The sequence below is a fragment of the Cibotium barometz genome, chromosome 41 (assembly GCF_041138505.1).
Source record: "Cibotium barometz isolate CiBa-2024 chromosome 41, ASM4113850v1, whole genome shotgun sequence".
Taxonomy (NCBI): Eukaryota; Viridiplantae; Streptophyta; class Polypodiopsida; order Cyatheales; family Cibotiaceae; genus Cibotium; species Cibotium barometz.
The window spans coordinates 11,464,765-11,486,071 of record NC_141086.1 but is presented as its reverse complement, the minus strand read 5'-3'; positions in this window follow the sequence as shown (position 1 = coordinate 11,486,071).

Below are 21,307 nucleotides of genomic sequence, written 5' to 3'. Positions count from 1 at the left end.
ATGCTGGATAAGGATCTGGTCAACTGCCTTCTTCGTCTCGCCGTCACCGCCTATGTTCTGCTGTGGCCTGCGCTACTGGGCAGCTCCTTCTTCTACTCGGACAGTGATAGCTTCTCATTCCCTCCTGGCTTCTGTACTAGGTTCGTGGTTGGCCGTGCACCGTCGTGAGCTGCCACACATGCTCTACTTGTTCTTGCAAATGCGTGTCTCGGAGGTTGCTGAAACAGCTGGCACTTGGAGATGTAAATGTTGAGGCCCGTGCTGCTATCTCTCGTTCTGATGCTGCCGTCTACAGCATAGCCTTCACTGCCGGCTAGCCTTTGCTTTGTTGCCGAGCTGCTTATCTATTCTTTAGATGCTCACTCTCTCTCTCTTCATGCGGTGTGTGTTCCAAGTACCTCTTGTATGGCAAAGCGAGCGCTCGTCTATGGACTCTTATCTCCTTTGAGAGTCTAAAGGGCTCTAAACTAAAGAGACCAACACAATAATCCTAATGAAAGAGATTAGTGCTAATGATGTGAAAAATACTAAGCTAAGCTAAGAGAGATAGACCTAAGCTATTGGAGAGCTGAACCTACCAGATCCCTAATGGTGCAAAGACTAATGCAATAATTTTGCTATTCCTTCTTCTCAATGGCACTTCCTTTTGCGGGCACCATATTGAAGAGAAATGGCAAAACAACTAAACTAAGCTAAGCCATAGCCTGCCAGGCTCTGATACCATGTTGGAAATCATGGATCTAGGGCTAGGCTAGCCTAAGGAGGCTCAAACATAATGCTAAACATGATTATAAACAAATGACAAAAGCAATACAAAGCAACACAAGATGCACTTACTTGACCAAGAGATTGTGTACTTGAGAATGAATTGTTGTGTTACATTACATTGAAATGACCCTTTATATAGGTCCAAGTACCATATGGGCTTTGCCTTTGCATGTGGGATAACTCCTAGCCTTCACCACATTCATCCACATCCCTTTGACCTTGTCTATGATATGACATAGATCACTTTTTCTAACACCCTTCCTTGATCATGACATATCATAATGCCCTTCCTTGCTTCTAACATTACAAGAAAGAAAAAGCTTAACTCATAAGGAGTATAGCTCTACAGTACATAAAAGAAATTAGCATCGCTCATAGGGAGCATAGCTTCTACATTGCGAAAAGAAAATGACATGAAAAACATTCCTACATGAAAACATTCCTCTCCCATACCCCATCATCATCATAGCATCATCATCATATCCATGGGCATCATCATCATCATTTGTTGGTCATGGAGACCCAACTCCCCATCACAAGTAGACTGCAAAAAATAAACAGCACAAGAAACACAGAGAGATAGGTGTGTAAACTCTTCTCTATACACAAGATCCCGAGAAAACTGAATGAGGAAGTGGTGGGGGCAAGGGGCCTATATATACATCCCTGGGAGAGCAGTCGGCCAGCATATAAAGTGCCCACGACTGCTGAAAATGGTCCCACGACTGCATAAATGCAGTCGGCCAGCAGACAAGTGCCCACGACTGAGAACCTCCAGTCGGCCAGCAGTCCAGTAGCCCACGACTGAGAAACATGCAGTCGGCCAGCACTGGAGTGCTCCTGGCATCCTCTTGCAACCCTCCCCACCACTAGGAAAAATGGAAAAAAATAGGGAAAAATACGGGGAGTGTGGAAAAATGATAAAACACCTTATACAGGGCGGGCACACCCACAACAGAGGCCCTGGTGTATGAATATAGACAGGAGATGACTTCTAACACCCCCTCTCAGCTCCTGGCTGTGAAACCAACCCAAGGAAGCTGGAGTGCCGCCTGAGCGTAGCCTGAGGTAGAGACTTCGTGAAGAGGTCCGCCGCATTGTCCTCCGTCGAACAATAAAGTAGCAAGATGTCACCAGCCAAGATCTTCTCACGTACAAAGTGATACTGTATCTCTATATGCTTGGTCCGAACATGGAAAACCGGGTTCCGAGTAATAGCTATACAACTTTGGTTATCGCACTGGATGACTGTGGGCTCCCTCTGTGGAAACCCAATCTCGCCTAGCAGCCTCCGCAGCCATACAACCTCACAAGCAATACCACAAGCAGCCCGATACTATGCCTCTATCGAAGAAAGGGCAATAGTTGGCTGCCTCTTGCTGCTCCAAGAAACTGCTCCTGAGCCGAGGGTAAAACTGTATCCTGAAGTAGATCTCCTCGTGTCTGGATCTCCTCCCCAATTTGAGTCACTCCAACCTTGGAGCTTGACTCCATTCCCTCCTGTGTAAAAGAGTCCCAGATCCTTCGTACTCTGAAGATACCTCAAGATCCGCAATCCTGCGTCCCAATGAGACTTCAATGGCGTCTGCATAAAAGAGCTCAACAGCCCCACGGAGAAGCTCAAGTCCAATCTGGTGTTCAGCAACCAGATCAATGAACCAACCAACTTCCGGTACTGCGAGGCATCAACTGGCTCACAAGGATCTGTAACGGTTAACTTTGTGTTCGGGTCCATCGGCGAGGTAATAGGCTTGCAGTTCTCCATCCCAAAGGCCTCAAGCAACTCATGAACATACCGCTGCTGAGAGACGAAAAACCCCCTCTGGGTCTGCCAGATCTCCAATCCCAAGAAGAAGTGGAGTAAGCCTAAATCGGTCATCTCAAACTCCTTTGACAAGGCAGCCTTCGTCACTCCAATGTGCTCCACATGACCGCCGGTGAGAATGAGATCATCCACATAAAGGATGATAAGCGTGACCATGCCGCGTTCTCGAAAGAGATACAGGTTCGGATCTGCAAAAATCGATATCTGAAATCCAGTCCGAATAAAGAAGAAATCAATCTTCTGATTCCAAGCCCTGGGAGCCTGCTTAAGACCATACAAGGCCTTACGTAACCTGTAAACCATCCCTTCCGATCCTGGAACAATAAAGCCTGGAGGTTGCTCAACGTACACCTCCTCCTGCAGGTCACCATTAAGGAATGCAGATTTTACATCCATTTGATACACAGGCCACCTCTGAGAAGAAGCAAGGGCAAGAACGGTCCGAATCGTGGACATCCGCGCTGTCGGTGCAAAGGTATCCTCGTAGTCGATGCCTGGCCGCTGAGCATAACCTTTAGCCACAAGCCTGGCTTTGTGTTTGTCCACCGACCCATCAGACGCGTATTTGGTCTTAAAGACCCATTTGATACCAATGACTGACCGCTTCGACGGCCTCGGTACCAACTCCCAAGTGTTCTTCTTCTCGATGGCATCAAGTTCTACCAGCATGGCTTTCCTCCAAGTATCCTGTGAAAGGGCTTCCTTTACGGAAGTGGGCTCTTTATCCCGCATGATACGAGACATCAAAGCATAGTTCACCTGAAGAAGCTCCGCCGTGTTGCTTTTATCTCGGACTCGATGTGATCTTCGAGGGCCGTCCTCTGTGGTCCACTCGGAGGGTAGCTCCGTGACACCTGACTCCCGAAGGGTGTCTAACAACCACCTAGGTACTCGAACAGATCGTGGAGCCTCCTGTGGTCACGGGGGCTCAATTCCAGCTGCGGGCTCAACCTCCTGTGATGACTGAGGTGGATCAACTGGAATGAAAGACTGGGAATCATCATCAGACTCCTCTGGATCTCCAAGAAGTGGCGGCTCCTCGACACTGGATGCTGGAACATGCTCATCAAAGACCACATCCTGGCTGACAACAATCTCATTCCTCTCTGGATCATACAACCTGTATCCCTTGGAAAGAGAGTTATACCCCACAAATACCAGCTTGCGGGACTTGGAGTCAAGCTTCCCCCTCTGCTTCTTCGGAATATGTACATACGCGTCACTCCCAAGGACACGGAAGTGCGAGACATCGGGTTTCTTGCCAAAATATGCCTCAAATGGAGTCATATGGGGTACAGAAGTCGTCGGAGAGCGGTTAATGGTATGGACAGCCGTTGCCACAGCCTCACCCCAAAGTGGACGAGGAAGATCACGATGCTCCAGCATGGTCCTCGCCATCTCCACCACAGTCCTGTTCTTACGTTCAACAACTCCATTCTCCGAAGGCGATCCGGTATTGGCCAATTCTCTTTTGATGCCATGATCTGCACAAAACCTGAAAAATACAGTCGAGGAGAATTCACCTCCTTTATCAGTCCTGAGAGTCTTAACCTGATATCCAGACTCTTTCTCCACCATCACGTGCCAATCCTTGAACCGAGCAAAAGCCTGGTCCTTCTGGGAAAGAAAGTAGACCCACGTGAATCTGGTACAATCATCAACAAGCAGCATGAAGTAGAGAGATCCTCCCAAGGATGGTATCTGCTGTGGTCCACACAAGTCAGTGTGAATCAACTCCAATGGTTTCGAAGCCCGCCTGGAAGCCTGCTTCGGAAAGGATTGCCTGTGCTGCTTACCACGTATGCAAGAACTGCAACGTCCTTGCCTACTACCAACATCTGGCAAGCCAACCATCATCTGGTCCCAGAAGGCGCGCCTCAAAGCATCCACATTTAAGTGGCCAAAACGAAAGTGCCACAAATCTCTGACCTGAGAACTTGTCAATGAGGAGAGTGCAGAGAGCTTGTAGATGCCATTCTCCACACCGCCTTCCCAAACAACTTTGCCAGTCTCACGGTCCCTTAGAGCAACTGAATGCTCCTCAAATTCCACCCGAAAGCCAGTCTTGCATACCTCATGCACTGACAGAAGATGAAAACCCAGAGCAGGGACATAAAGAACACGGGAAGCATGCTTGCCCCCCTTGCCGTCGGGAATAATCTCCATCCGGCTCTCACTATGTATCGGAATAGTGGAGTTATCGCCAATAAAGATACGACCTGACTGCCGTTTCAGATCCAGAAAGAAGTCACGGGATGGAGTCATGTGCCTGGAAGCACCACTGTCGAGAATCCATTCCCGGGTATCCTTCGCGGTGAAGCCAACTGCCTCCTCGCTCGAAGATGATGAAGCATCGGAGTCCACCATCTCTAAGTGCACAAATGTTGGAGTCTTTGCAGTTGAGGCTGAGGAATCAGCACTCTTCCCTGTCCGCTTAGGGCACTTCCTCCAATAGTGGCCTTTCTCGCCACAATCATTACAAGATCTTTCGGCCTTCAGCTTCTCTCGTTCTGGATCAGGCTTCTTCTCAGAAGACTTCTCTGGTGAAGCCTTCCCTTTGCCCTTGTTGGTATTCCGGCCTTTCGACTGTTGGCCAGTTAAGGCCTCCGAACCTCCGCCGTGAGGAGGGTTCGTGAAACGTTCCTCCTGGTCCAAGACCATTGGCACAAGCTCCTCCCAAGTAATGGTGCTGAGCCTGCCACTCGTGATCAACGAGGAGTAGAAAGCAGAATACTGACCAGGCAAGTGGGAAAGCAAAGTGATGGCCATATCTTCAGATGATATCTCTTTCCCAGCTTGTAGGACTTCCTGCTGAAGGGCCTGCAGCTTGTTGATGTGTTCCCGCATCGTCGAAGACTTTGCAGGGTTCATAACCCGCATCTGCACTTCCAAGGAGATCCGTTTCATGGGTGACACCCTGTTATACAAAGAAGCCAAGTGCTCCCATATGCCTCTCGCCAGCGTCATGTGCTTCACATGATTGATCACTTGTGGTGTGCAATTGAGGAAAATAAACGACCGGACCCTGGCATTGACACGATCCCACATGTGTGCCTGTGCCTCTCGGTCCTTCCTCGTCGATAATAACTCCCCTTCCTCAACTTCCGGCCGTGGCACCCCGATGATGATAAAATCAGCAAGGTCATATGACTCCAGCACCGACTCCATCATGACCTTCCAGATGCCGTAATTGGACCCGTCCAATTGACGATCCACTGGGAACGTGGGGAGAGTCGGAATCTTCACGTGCTTCTCAGCCATCTCTAATAAATCTGCCATTGCAGAGAGTAACCTGAAAGGGTGGGTGGGTGGGGAAAAAAAATCTGTAAATCTGCAAGTGGCTGTCCAGCACCTAAGCCCGCCTTCCTCTTGCACCTTCTCTTCCCGTTCAGCCCAAAACAGTCCACCAATCAGCAGCCTAACGCTCCCCCTCTTGCTCAGAAAAACGCCCAAGATCTGTCTAGAGCCTAGGGCTCTGATACCATGTCAGAATATGCAGTGGAAATGATAACCAAACTTGGGTAGACAAGAGCAAGTAGACTGCAGAAAATAAACAGCACAAGAAACACAGAGAGATAGGTGTGTAAACTCTTCTCTATACACAAGATCCCGAGAAAACTGAATGAGGAAGTGGTGGGGGCAAGGGGCCTATATATACATCCCTGGGAGAGCAGTCGGCCAGCATATACAGTGCCCACGACTGTTGAAAATGGTCCCACGACTGCATAAATGCAGTCGGCCAGCAGACAAGTGCCCATGACTGAGAACCTCCAGTCGGCCAGCAGTCCAGTAGCCCATGACTGAGAAACATGCAGTCGGCCAGCACTGGAGTGCTCCTGGCATCCTCTGGCAACCCTCCCCACCACTAGGAAAAATGGAAAAAAATAGGGAAAAATACGGGGAGTGTGGAAAAATGATAAAACACCTTATACAGGGCGGGCACACCCACAACAGAGGCCCTGGTGTATGAATATAGACAGGAGATGACTTCTAACACCTTGATGTAGGAGAAGCAACTGAGATACCTTGTGGGAAAGCCCAATGAGTAGTTGACACGTGGCTGATGCAGGCGTTGTGGACGGGTGCAGGCGATGGCACTTGGCCAGCTTCTGATGCAGGCGCTATGGACGGGTGTAGGCGATGGCACTTGGCCAGCGTGGGCAGCCACCAGCAGTAGCGCAGCTGGCGGCAGCAAAACATGCGCAAGAATGAAAGTGCCAAGCAGCGAAAAGCAAGAGCGAAAGCGCAGGACAAAAGCGCATGTATTTTTTTATTTTTTATTTTTTATTTTATTTTTTTTTAAAAAAGAAAAAGAAAAAGAAAAGCTACTTGATGGCTTTTGGGTAAAAGCCCCTCTAGTAGATTTTTCCAAGGGAGGAAAAGCTATGCTTTTTCCCAAATTTGTATAAATAAGAGGCCAAGGCCTTGTATTCAATAACACACATCTTGGGTGAAAGTTTGAAGGAGAACTCCTCCCTGTGGATCAAGGAGGAATCTTCTTAGGAGTTGTACAAGGGCTACGCCGACTTTGAAGTATAAATAAATACCTGTGGGGGCGCCACGCTTTGGGGCCAATTGGTCTCTTGTGCAGGAGCACTCTAGCTCCATTTAAATATTTTTCTTTTCTTCCAAATTTATTCCAGTTCATAAAGTGATTGAAGTGTGATTGTGTTCACCGCCCGTCAAGTTTTCTGAAGGCCGGTTTTAGCGGCTCCACACCTCATAGGTGATGTAGTCACTTGGTAGCAACATTGGTCCCGTTTGCACAAAGACCCTTACACTGGCTTACCGGACCATGATTGGGATACCTTTGTGTCCAATTTGAAGATCAGGTTTCTACCTCTGTAGTACATGACAAATCTAGAAGATGAGTTCTACAAACTCACCCAAAATGGTTCCCATGTGCTCACCTACAACAAGGTGATCACATCAGCTCAAAAGTTGGGGAAGTCTGAGGAGGAGAAGCTCAAGCAGTTCATTCGAGGATTGGATCCAAACATTCGGTTCCCCGTTCGAAATTTTGAACCTCAGACATATGACAGGGCTTTGCCTCTTGCACAAAATCATGAGATGATGCTCAATGGGGGCAAGCCCAAGACCGCACCAGTCACCCCCAAACCTCAGCTGGCAGACGTAGGCCACCTAGCAAAACCATGCGTCTAACCAGCAAGCATGTAAGGGGGAAACCAGCAAGCAGGTAAGGGGGAACCAACAACAAGGATCAAAAGAAGAAGGGCCAAAATAGCTCTGGGAAGGAGCGACAAGATGGACCTAAGAAGACCCTTGAATACAAGATCAAGGAGGGCCTTACTAGAGGATTCCTACAGTCAGATGAGAAGGAATGATACTTCAAAGAGAACTGTTGTTTTTTCTGCCACCACACGGGACATGCCAAGAAGAGCAAACAACCAGCCTCTACAGTGGCTACCGCCACCACAGGTGTACCACCCTCTCCACCCCCGCCCTCAACCACCAATTCTGTTTAGCTTTTGTCTGCTTTGAATGCGATACCCCCAGTGGTATTCGATGATAAGTAGGAGGGCGGAGTTGAGGGGCGACAGAAAGGTCTCTTATCAGAGCTTATGGCACAGCGAAGGGGCAACAATTTGTTGTCCTCTTCAACATGGACAGTTTAGAAGATGCCATCTCTCTGCAGTTGGCGACCAAGATGAAATGTACCCTTGTTGCCATATCATTTGGACGGGTTTGATCCCGGCCTTCGTACTCATATTTCCCAGAAAGCTTAACAGTTTACCTTCACAGTCTAGAAGGTTGAGTTTCAGAGGGACTTCATTGTCTCGTCCCTTCTCAGGTGTGACATGATCCTTGGAATTCAGTGGTTTCGCCAATTTTCACCCATTTTTGATTGGAGGCAGGACACCTTTACAATTAAGAGCATTCAAGGTATTCCACTTATTTCCCATAGTAGAGCTATAAGAAAGGGAGCTGAGTATGCGATGATCTCTGTCCGCCCACGGCAGATAGCGACATCCACCGCAACTCCATTAGAACCCCAGATGATCGGCCTCCTCCAGCAATTTCAGGACATCATGTTGAGGGATGATCTTCACAAAGACCCCCACCCTCTCGTCCTGAAGACCATCGTATCGAATTGGTACTTGGAGCTGAGCCACCTAGTAAGTTTCTGTATTGTCTTTCTAAGGCATTGGAATCTGAGTTGGAGACGCAACTAGCACAGTTGCTGAGGTCTAGTTTCATCAGGTCTTCTTCCTCTCCATTTGCTGCACCGATTTTGTTTGTGCACAAGAAAGATAAGACTTGCACATCATCTTTGTGTGGATTACTGAGCCTTGAACTAGTTGACAATTAAGAATAAGTTCTCCATGCCAAGGATAGAGTACATCCTTGAAAGGCTTAACGGTGCTCAGTACTTCACGAAGATTAACCTCAAAAGTGGCTATCATCAAGTCAGGATTTTCAAGGCCGATATCCCAAAGACTGCCTTTTGAATAGAACGAGGGCATTATGAGTTTGTGGTCATGCCTTTTGGTTTGACCAATGCACCGGCGACATTCAACAAGATGATGTCAAGAGTCTTCACCGTACTCATCGGTATATGTCTTTCCATTTTTTTCGGATGATATTCGTATTTTTTCTACCATTGCAGAGCAGCACGTGAAAGATGTGCATAAGGTCTTGCAGCTTTTGTGAGATAACAAACTCTACATTAATGCTAAGAAGAGCATATTTGGAGTTCAAGAAGTCCAGTACCTGGGCTATGTGATCCGTTCCAATGGCATTCACCTTGATCGTGAAAAGATAAAGGCAATCCTCGATAGGGACGTTCCAAAGAGAGCCCAAGAGATACGTTCCTTCGTGGGCTTGTGCTAAGCATATAGCTCGCATATGGATCGGCTTTCTAACCTTGCAGCACCATTGACAGATTTGCTCAAGGGAGTGAAGACTAGAAGACAGAAAGTTTTAGTCACAGGTAAGGCTTTAGAGGCTTTCCTTTCTAGCTTCCGAAGCACTAGTTGTTAAACTAGCATTATGGGATGATCCTTTTGAGGTAATTACCGATGCCATTAATCTCGCCATAGGAGTAGTTTTGCAACAAGAAGGCAGACCAGTGGCGTATTACAACAAGAAGTTGAATGATGCATAAAAAAATTATTCTGTCTATGACAAAGAGTTGCTAGGGGTTATCACATCCTTGAAGTAGTGGAAACCTTTTCTTTATGGAAGGGAATTTACTGTGAAGATAGACCACTAGGCCTTGAAGTGGTTACAAACTATGCCAAGTGCCTAGTGGAGTGATAGACAACACCGATGGAGTCAGTTGTTCCAACAATTTGGAGGAATGATTGAGTATGTAAGAACAACCTCGTCTCGCAGACGCTCTAAGTCGCAAAGGTAGTATTCAGACAGTACAGGAGTCCACTGTGTTGGAGATACAAGGAAAGGATTTAGACAAGATATAGTATATAGATTGTCCAGAATTTGGAACTCCTTATAGTAAGGTCCTTTATTCGGAACCGGGTCAGTACACCATTCAGGACAGTTGGCTCTTTTATAAGGGTCGGCTATGTGTTCTCAGGGGGAGACAATCGACACTCTTCCATGATGCCCATTATTCCCTTGTTGGTGGTCATCGTGGGATCAATAGTACCTTGGAGAAGTTAGAAAGATCATTTTATTGGCCGAAGATGCGCAGGGATGTGTACAACTATGTTTCACAGGTTCCATATGTCAAAAAGTGAAAGTACCACATTCCAAACAGGCAGGGTTGCTTTAGCCTTTGCGTGTTCTTGAGGGTCCGTTTCACGACATTTCAATAGATTTTGTTGGACCCACTTCCCGCATCTACTAGATCTCGGAATACTTATTGGACCTCCGTTGTGCAGAATGTTACAGAAGAAGAACATCTAGAAATGGTTGATGAAGTAGAGGTGATAGAGCCTGAGCAGATCCTTCTACATAGCTTGAAGCATGGTTCTGGATGTCTTTACCAATTTTATGCAAAGTTCAAAGATCGAGGGACCCATGAAGTCGTTTGGCTAGATGAAGAATTCTTCCTTGAGTATCCACAGTTATTGGCGGACTATCCCGAAGCTATAAACCTGCCGCCAAACTAAGTAGGAGGGAATGCTACGTGCACCCATGCACTGTGGTACACGGTGACAAGTTGGCTCATCAACAGTGCAAGAATCATGTACAGAAGTAGTGCCTTTTAGGATATTTTTTGTCGTATGCCGTGACCCCTTTGTCAGCCCAGTCCGGGACATGTCTGGCACGAGTTACGTAGGTCAGTCTCCTAGCCTTAAAGTGTCAGGTCAGTCCTCTTAACCCACTGTGGAGAATTCAGCAAGTTTTCATCATTCAGATGCATCTAGAGGTCAGCCATAGCAGGCATTAGAGGCCTTTAGGTGCATTGCATGTAGAGGGGGCCAGCCCTATGGCCAACCCCAAGGTGGGCTAGCCTTGCAAGGGTTAGCCAACCTCCTAGCCGCCCTTCAAGCTCAGCCGACAAGCCTTTTTGGAGGCTATTGAGCAGTCGGCCAAGGCCCTTGTGGACTTGGGCCCAGTCGGCCAGGTCTAGCAGCCACCTGACCAGCCTACAGGCAGTCGACTAGCATTCGTGAATGCTTGCTACAGTTGACTAGAAATTTTATGTCAGTCGTAGCATTTAATGCTGGCTGACAGCAGTAAGGGACAGCCGACTTGGAGCATGTGGACATATAAAAAGGCACATCCTGTTCAGTTCCAAAATATGCAGGTACAGATCAAGATTATCATCAGATAACAAGCATGTATGCTTAGGCTCTTGCCCGTGCATACCTACAGCCATACTTGTGCTCTCAGCCCAAGGCAAAGAAGCTCAGCCTCTTGAGGAGTATTCAGCACACCTTTCCTCAGTCTTGGGCTGGTGTATTTCTCTCGAAGATAGCTTCAAATTCGCGTAAAGCTTATGCGCAGTTCTGCCCAGCGTTTGTTTGCTTTGTCCTTGCGTTTGGCGGTCAGTCAGCCAGTTTGTCGGCTCAGTCTTGTGGACATAGTTCAGCTTGTATACAGTTCTCCAGAAGAAGAAATAAAGAAAATCCTTTGGCTTTACGCCCGGGGGGGGGGGGGGGGGGGTAATTCGGGACCCCATCTGGTGTCGTATGTACATCATCTATTTCAAACCTAAGTTTAAAGAAAGGCTTTGTTGTTTCACACGGACCTAGCTCGGCGCATGCTACATTGTATACATTTCATGTTAGTAATACATGGTAGATTAGGTGATCTCTCTCTATTGTATTGAGCATGAAGAAGCAAATAGTTTCGACATGGTTTTAAGTCTTTGATTAGGCACTCATCGCAATCAATCAATTCATAAACACGCTTCTACAAGCACCCATGTCACACGTTCTGCAAAATACACATTGCTAAATGACTTGGATGGTGCCTCCCATGAGTCACGACGAGCAGCCATGACGAAAGAATAGTGTCTTCTTTTTTCAACCATGGCTAAATATGGAGTCCTAGAGTTGTTCCTTGAGATAACAAATTTGGGTTGGACGGCTCTTGTGGAGATATTCCTATATGTTGCCATGAGTTTTGTTTGTCTATGCTCGATGCTATGGGATGTGTTTTTTGCAAGCTAAGTGAGGAGGAGGAGGAAAGCGTTGAGAGGAAGGAAAAACACAAAGGAAAATAGGATCTTCAAAGGATGCCACCTAATTGGAGCTTATAATCACAAATGCTAGCCTTGAAACTAGCTTAAAGAAATATTGAACGTAAATTGTTTCGAGACGTCCCCGACCTAGAGCATCACGACCCTCCACACAGAGATGGATTCGTGAGGTTCTCCGCCGACATGTCACGCTCCCATCACAGAGGCCGAGGATTGTCCTGGATAGAGTGGCAGGCTCCTAATTCATTTCAACCTTGATTCAGACTGGTATGCTTGTAAATAGAGCATTGCTCATAACAGAAAGCAGGTTCACATATGAGTATCAAATCTATTGGTGAGGGTGCAAATCCATGGCTACATCTTCATCAGCTGGTCTGGTGGAAATTCAGAGGCAATAAAACTAGGCAATGTCCACACCAGAAAACAGGTTCACACATGAATGCCAATTTATGCACGATGCACATCAGCTGTCATCTGTATAGTCACTCATACCCATGGTTGCCATGAAATCCTTGATAATAAATATAGACATGGGTCAGGATGTCACTCCATGAGCTATTTATTTTAATGTTTGGCGTCTCCTAAGTGACTGGGCTTATAATCTGTGTTGTGAATTTGGACAGACATCTTCCCCGCCATCAGTTTGGTAACCTGCAGTCAAAAATGTTCCCAGCCTACTTCAGTATTGTCGCCCTAATTCGTTTGTTGGGTTTTGGCATGCTGCATCCATGGAAATCATCTTCAATCACACAGAGAAGACTCAGATCGTGTGCTTGGCATTCTCTTTGATTTCCACACTTGCCAACATTCTTGTGTTTGAGCCTCTTACAACAATCAAGGTAAGTGTGCTTTTGCATTTCAAACAGTCAGATAGTAATAAAATGGGAATCCACAAACCACCTGTAAGAGGACACGCAAAAGACAGGTTAAGCTATCTTCTCAAAGTGTGGCAAGTATGTGATTGAGCTCGTGTTGTGTCCACTGACTATGCGAGAGAGGCACAAGGTGGAGAGAGAGGCATCTCTATTGGGAGAACTAGAGGTTGGTCTCTCCAAAAACAGGGAGGTTGCCAAAGCGCAATCCAAAGCTAGCTAGCAAAGATAAAACAAAAAATTTGGCATGGTTCATGGTCTTTCCTCACTTGAGCTTCGCAATTCACTTGATTATCCTAGTCATGTACTCCTTTGTAAAAAGGTTGGCCTTCGTGGTGTGTAATAATTGCTTAGGGACTGGTTCAAGACGTTAGCTGTTAATCCCACCCCTCTCTCTCTCTTTTCCTCTCTCCCGCCTGGGCTGGCTCGCTATGCTGGCCCGTCTGCATTTCTGCTAGGCCCTCCGCCTTCCTTTCCCCACCCACTATGCTGGCCCGTCTGTATTTCCGCTAGGCCCTCCGCGTCCCTTTCCCCACCCTCAGGCCCCCAAGGTAGCAACATAACTCTCTCTCTCTCTCTCTCTCTCTCTCTCTCTCTCTCTCCTCCCTGCTTGTGGGAAGTGCTGCAGAGTAAGCTCGAGGAATGGCACCGAGTCTCCAAGAGAAGCTCGAGGCCCTCGAGACGGCAATGAAGGCACTAATCAAGGAGAACAAGAAGACATCCGATTCCAACCTCAATGAGGTGGAGAACAAACTACACCGGCACGTCATGGCCCTTGAAGCACGGGTCACGGACCTTGAACAAGAGAACACAGCACTCAAGGAGGAGGTGAGTGCATTGAAAGTGGAACTGGTAGCCGTCAAGAACACCGAGAAGGAAGAAGGGGAGATCAATGACAACACTCTCATGGCCATCAAAGAAGAGATCTCCAAGGAGATCACAAAGGACATGGAGGGAAAACTTGAAGCCAAGCAGTCAGGATGGGTTGAGGTGGTGAAGAAGAACATCCGTAAAGAAGTGAGGGAGGAGACTCAAAGGGAAGAACACCAAATCATTCACACCGCCATCGAGGAGAAGATGAGGCATGCCCGTCGCCTCAACATTCGAGTCACAGGTATAGCCGAGACACCCGACTCCACTCCCGAGAAAGATGGACAGCTTCTATGCATGAAGCTCGGCTATAGGGAAGAGGACCCTCTCCCCTTCACCAAAGCATGGAGAGCCGGGAAAGACTCAACACGCAAGTGAGCCCTCATCCTACAGTTTACAGGAGAGATGGAGAGGGTCACCTTTATGAGAAAGAGGGTGATTCTACGAGGATTACAGGGAGATCCCATCTATTTGGATGACGACCTTACAAGGATGCAGATAGAACACAGGAAAACATGCGCCGAGAGTCCTACATGCCCGGAAAGAGGGCAAGAGAGCATTCTATCGCGATGGTCGTGTCATCATCGATGGCAAGGCCACTGATTAGCGCCAGGCGGCCTATGGGACATCGGCTATGGAGGATCCAGATTCACAGATACACATAGCAGTTTGGAACTGCAATGGAGCATTTTGGACACATCCTGGGAGGATGGAGGAGGTCATGGAGGGACGGGACATCATACTACTTCCAGAGACGCACTAGAGCCCAGAGAGGGGGCTACCCAAAGTAGAGGGCTATCAGTGGGAGTTTACATATAGGGGGACCACACGGCAAAGCACATCGAGAGGATCTGGGTATAGTGGTACTCTTCAAGCGAGAGCTACAGGAGCGCCTACAGGTGGTAGCATGTGACCAGGAGGCTAGATACATGTGGATTAGACTGCAGCTCTCAGCAAACAGGGTGTTATACATTGCTCTATGCTACTTCTCTCCTAGAGGAGCGAGATATATGATAGCAGAGGATGAGAGTAGAGGTGAGGAGGACACAGGGCCATTGGGAGAGTCACCATATGCAGCTCTTTCAGATGAGATCATACACTACTCCAACCTGGGGGAAGTCCTCCATATGTGGGACTTCAATGCACGGACATAGAGCCAACAGTGCGACATTTATGATTTCGAGCACCCCGAGGTGATGCACACACTAGAGGTGGAGGACACGGGAGCCTGCAGGGTGTCAGAGGACATGGGGCCGGATAACACCAGATATGGTCATCACTTACTTGAGCTGGGAGCGCGACACCATCTCGTTATTTATAACGGGATGAGGCAGTGGCAAGATTCAGGAGCACTGACATGCTTTCCACGATCGCGGGGGGGGGGGGGGGGGGAGGGGGGGTAGCACAGTGGACTACATCATGGGGTCCATGGAGACCACACTGGCAGTGACATCTTTCACCATCCCTCCCTGTCCTATTGGTGCGGATCACACGTACCTCTTACTGTCGGCGAGCTCCACACCAACACCCACACAGCCCACACATGCATCGCATACAACCTTCTTCACCCATGACTTGGCTGACATATATGAGCATCATGTATATGACGGGCTATTCCAGATGGATCCCCTGTCACCTCTAGACACACTCACCACCCAACTGTCATCTCTACTACATACGAGTGCCACTTGCAGCTTCCCCCATCATACACACATTGCACATACAGATAGATCTGGGAGCATGCCCCAGAATCGGTGGTATGATGATGAGTGCAGAGAGCTATATAGACACCTCCGTGCCTAGAGAGCACTGGGGACCATCACACAGAGACAGGCGAGCTGACAGATGAGGATCCTCACACGCCATAAGAGGTGTGCATATGAGGAGGCACAGTATTGGGATATATACCACCTACTCATGAGCAGAGATGCAGCCACTGCATGGCGCAGGATGAGAGAGCCTCGCCCTCGTACCCCGATTGAGGATCCACACACATGGCACACATGCAAAGAGCCTCTACCATATCCCTCAACAGCCGCCCATACCACAGCCACAAGAATCCCGCCCTACCACCTCTACTTTCTTTACCGCCTCGATGGTAGAGAGAGCTATCCACCGGTTACAGCATGGGAGATCGACTGACCACACAGGTATACAGAGTGAGCATCTTATTTAACACTGGGACCCTTTGTTGCTCACCTCTTTAATAGGGCACTAGTGGAGGGCCTACCAGCTGAGTGGACTATGCACACCATCGTGCCTCTCCACAAAGCGGGAGACATGCGAGACCCCGCAGCACGGATCCCCAGAGCAGAGAGGATATGCAGAGTATGCCAAGAGGAGGTTAAGAGTGAGGAACATTATGTATGCAGATGCAGAGCATATAGTGTCATTAGAGAGAGATACACCACCATCTTCAGTGGACATCCCTCACTTCGCCAGATCATGGAGTCCACAGACCAGCACAGATTTGGCCAATTCTTGCTAGAGACACAGCGCCACAGAGAGACACTGCTATGGACTCATACCACAGGGAGAGGTGGGCGACAGCTCTAGCTCACTGATTTCTTCTAGAGATCTATCCCAGTGCCTATTCTGACACAGGAGGGGGTTACACTTCAGCGCACTGCGGACCTCCGAGCCAGACGGAGACTGAGAGCACCAGGCTACTAGACTCCCAGACTACAGAGGGAGATCACAGAGATACGGGCTCGACAGCAGCACCATATCCAGGAGCAGCTAGCTCACTTATACTCACACTCGGAGATCATGCTCTGACTCCATCACCCCCCCCCACTAGCTCAGTACTTTCATAGTTTATTTCATGTTCATACATTGATTTGTCTCATAGGTTGAGTTCGGCCTCTAGTAGACGTTAATACAGCTTTCTTTCTTTCTTTCTTTCTCTCTTTCTCTCTCTCTCTCTCTCTCTCTCTCTCTCTCACACACACACACACACACGCTCACACACACTCACACACACACACACACACACACACACACACACTTAAGAGGCACCTATAGGATTTGGATAACCCTCCAAGATGATATGGGGCAACACACATGCATGCACACAAGATTGCTTACTATCTCTTCTACCTATGCATGTAGATAAGTAAAAATATGCAATCATAATACTTCCTTAAATTAGCGAATACTCTTATCATTCCACACACCCGCACACATTGGTTTCTCTCTCTTTCTCTCACATACTTTTTTAAAAGAAATAGTGAAACCATTGCTTAATTAATAAAGTAATGTATTGTCCCAGATTGGGACAACTATGACTCACAGTGAGAAAACACCTCGAGTTATGAAAAAGAGCTCTCCAAGATCAAAGGAATCTACGAGAGACTAGTAAAGTGATCTACGAAGGAAGGAAAAAGGGTTGACATGTGATTCTTGACATGGTAGATAGTCTTGAGTGCCCAAAATCCCATCCTTGGAAATCATGCCCGTTGGTGCGTTGACAGGAGGGCTCGAGACACAAAAGATGGGGCACTGTCTCATGTGGGTGAGAGCATCACGCTGAAGCAATGTGTATGTGCCAAAAGAATCCCCACCGGAAAAACACACATAATACATCTTCATAGAAACAATTGTTTCTTCAAGGGTAACTTCCTCTTCCATATCTGTTCCAATGTCGCTTTTCACGGAGTTAAGGATTTAGACATGCACCATAATAGATGATTCGCATGCTCATGAATCCAAGGGGGAGGGGGGGAAAAGGAACTTGTGTGCCCTAGAAATTGTGAGGTGATGAAAAAGAAGAGGTGTATATCCAGGGAGCTACCTGTCAAAAAGCCTAGGGTGTTGGGTGATTTGTGTGAGCCAAGTAATTGTGGCTATTTTGGCAAAAATATCCATAATAGGAACCTCTTTCTCTCTAAGGTTCTTTTTCACATTTTAAACTGAAAAATAGGTCAACTTGATTTATGAGTCTCTAAGTTGACCTTCTTCTTGAAGCCCAGGCAGTGGTTGCAATGGTTGCATCATCTCCATAATGACCCTCCAAATCGACCTATGATGCAATCCCAAATGACAATGTCTGATTTCTTGAGGAAATGAAAAACCATACCATGCTCATCAATAATGTCCCGTATGTGGCGAATTCCAAGCACATAAAGGTTATAGGCCATCCTTGGTTGGGATAATGCAAGCGGCACTTTAAACACTGTACTCTTATGAATGCTCTCTATAGTCAAAGAGTTTCCTTGGTTTGGGGGTTGGCGCAACCAATGTAGGTCTTGTAAAAAGTGGCCCAGTCTTGAATGAGAGTAGTAGCATAGGGTGAACCTGTGATTGTGCCATTAAAGTGTCCAAAGACTATATCATCATAACGGGTGACCCAAAGTCCATATGCTTCTGTACGCATGTTGCTCAACATACGAGCCCATGGCTTTGTGTGTGCCACAGAATCAAGTAGAATCATCATGTTCCTCGCGAGAACATGATAATAGATATTGAGAATATTAAGCCCACCATGCATCTTAGGCAAGCAAACCAATTCTTGCTTCATCAGATGAAGGACTTTTCTATCAACTTTTGTTTTCCACAGGCATTCCAAGGCTTTAGACATGAAAAGTTCAATCTGTCTGCAAGACCAAGGCAACAAAAGGAGATAGAATTGCACATACGCCATGATTATAGATTGCACTATTCTTAGATGTACATGCAATGGTCATGTGGAGAGTTTCCAATATTCAATTTGTGATGTAGCTTTTGCATCACCCATTCAATGAGATTCTTTGAGGGAGATCTCTCATTCACGGGAATATCGAAGATGTGTGACTATCATGTATGTGTACATATATACACACAATCTTTAACAAGCTTCACTTTAGCCTTTCCTTTCTTCTTTATCATTTTTTCTGTTTTCTTCTGTGTGGATGTCCCAAATTTCAATGGAGATCTCAATGGAGACATTGTGGGCAAACCCTTCTTTCTCGATATCTTTTTTTTTCTTCTTTTGTGGTGGTAGTGGTGAATTTGGATCAGGGGGAAGGTCAACACGATTCATGAGAATTAGTCTGATTACCTTTGCTCTCACCCACCACCATATATATTTGTCTATAATGATGTAAACTACAAAAAAAATTGAAACAAGTCTTTGTATATAATCTTTTTAACATAAAATTCGAAGCTCACAACAAAAAGTTCCACAATAGGTCGAGGTGCTATGTTTCGGCCATTGAAAAGTGACACCAAAAACATTTGCCTCTCATGCAGACACACATTGCATCTTCTACCAATAAGGGCCTAAAATACCACCTTAGTGAGTGCTGCTTGGTACATGAACTCATGAGCCATTGAATCTAAGCCTAGAACCCACATGTACATGAATAGCTTGCATGGCATGTATGCCAGGTGCTTGCTCTCGTTTTTGAAACCCTTCACATGTGCATTGCGAAAAGTCAGCTATTGGCATAGAGTAGCTCAAACTCTTTGTTTATTATAAAGGAGTCCAGATAACCACAAGGCGGTGTTTATAAAGTTTGCAATTGATCCTCACTCTTTTTCTAAGTTCTAGTTGAGATTTTGATTGGATGGATGCAGGTGAGGTGAGTTGATCTTTGATGTTTACTTACATGGCATTTTTATATTGACAATCATGTAGTTATCTCCTACAAAATGGCATTGGATTCAAGTACCTTTGTTGTTTTATTCGAAGCAATACTATGTAATGTTAGCCCCTTGCATACTTTTGTTCTTGGGTATTGGGAAATATCATATGACATTGATTATGATTTATTTATAGTTAAGACTGCCAAACACACACGCACATATGTACACACACATACATCTATACATACACTCACACACATACACACGTACATATACACACATGTATACACATATTAATACACACTCAACATACATCTACACACACACACACACACAAATAAAAAATCTAGAGGGCGTCCAATAAAAATAGGGCTAAAGGTGTTCTTCCAAGATTGGAGTAACATGGTAACACTCTAGTCTAACATGGTAACACACTAGTCTAAGCTATAAAGCTTGTTCATAACTATATTATGAGATTTACACAATCCTCACAGATTTATGGCGCCATGCAGATCGGATAAGTGTAATGTACAAGTTACTAAAAAAATCACAAGAAAATTTCTTTTTCATATTTAGAACAGTGGAAAGGAAACTTGATATATATTACTAGTTAATAAAGTGTTTTTCTCTAAGATGTAGATTTCATTAGTTATCAGTCGATTGGCATTTACAATCACATTACCTTGTCTTAATCGCATTGATCGGTTCCTAATCACGTAGTGGTCTGTTGCAAACCAATCAAGCACTACTCTAGAGGCATGAGGATACAGATCACTGAAGAGCTTCGTATGGTACCCTCCGCTACCCCATTAACAAAGGAGATGGCATTGAGTGGCTTCATGTTTGATCCCGATGCAAAATCCAACGAACCTAGCTCATGGGACGCCCCCCAAGCGTCTCCAACCTAGAGTACTTAGGTGTTAAGAGAGGCAATGGAAGAACGATGCCTCTCCAACCTAGAGTACTTAGGTACGGAGGTCTGGATTGAGGCCATGGATGACTACTTTGTGGTTGTTGGGACAAGCGCCATCGACCAATCAATGCTAGCTTGATTTAGGTTTATGGGGCATGGCCAAAATGTGGTCGAAAGAATGGTGTAAGGGGAAAGTTGTCTCAAGATAACTTTTATGAGCTCAGGTCAAAGCGGCTATTAAGGAGCCCTACTTGCTAGTCACACATGAGACCATCAAAATGAATGAGTTCTTTCTCCTGGAGCACAAGGACTTATTACTTGAAGCTCACTATGCCAAGTTTGCTACTCTTTGGACATATGTACCTCTACTCTCCATAGATCAGCTAGTGTTGCTTTTGGTAGGGTCTAAATCCCTTCTTCAATTTTAGCCGCCTTCAAGCTATGAAGCCAATTGGAAGAATGATATGATGGCTACAAATTGGCACAGCCAGATTGAATGATTTGCACCAATCTTCTATGAGGAAGAACAGATTGATTTCACAAAGATCACACGCTACTAGTGAGCCAATTATTGTCAGTTGCTGTTGTTAAGTGGAGGGAGAACTGCTGTATGTGTAGAGGAGTTGGGAGTAGTTGACAAGGATGAGCGAGAAGGAGCATAGGAGGATGGTGAGAGCGTAGTTGTGGAGAGAAGTTGTGCGAGAGCCAAGGGGTCTTTTGGTGAAGAGGCTCTGTGGTAGCTTGTTGTTGAATCCAATGTTTTGTTTGGGAAGACGATGACACAGGAATTGATTGAGGAAGCTTGGATCTGTAGGAAAGAGTAGAGGGTGTAGGAGATAGAGGGTCTTGTAGAAAGTTGT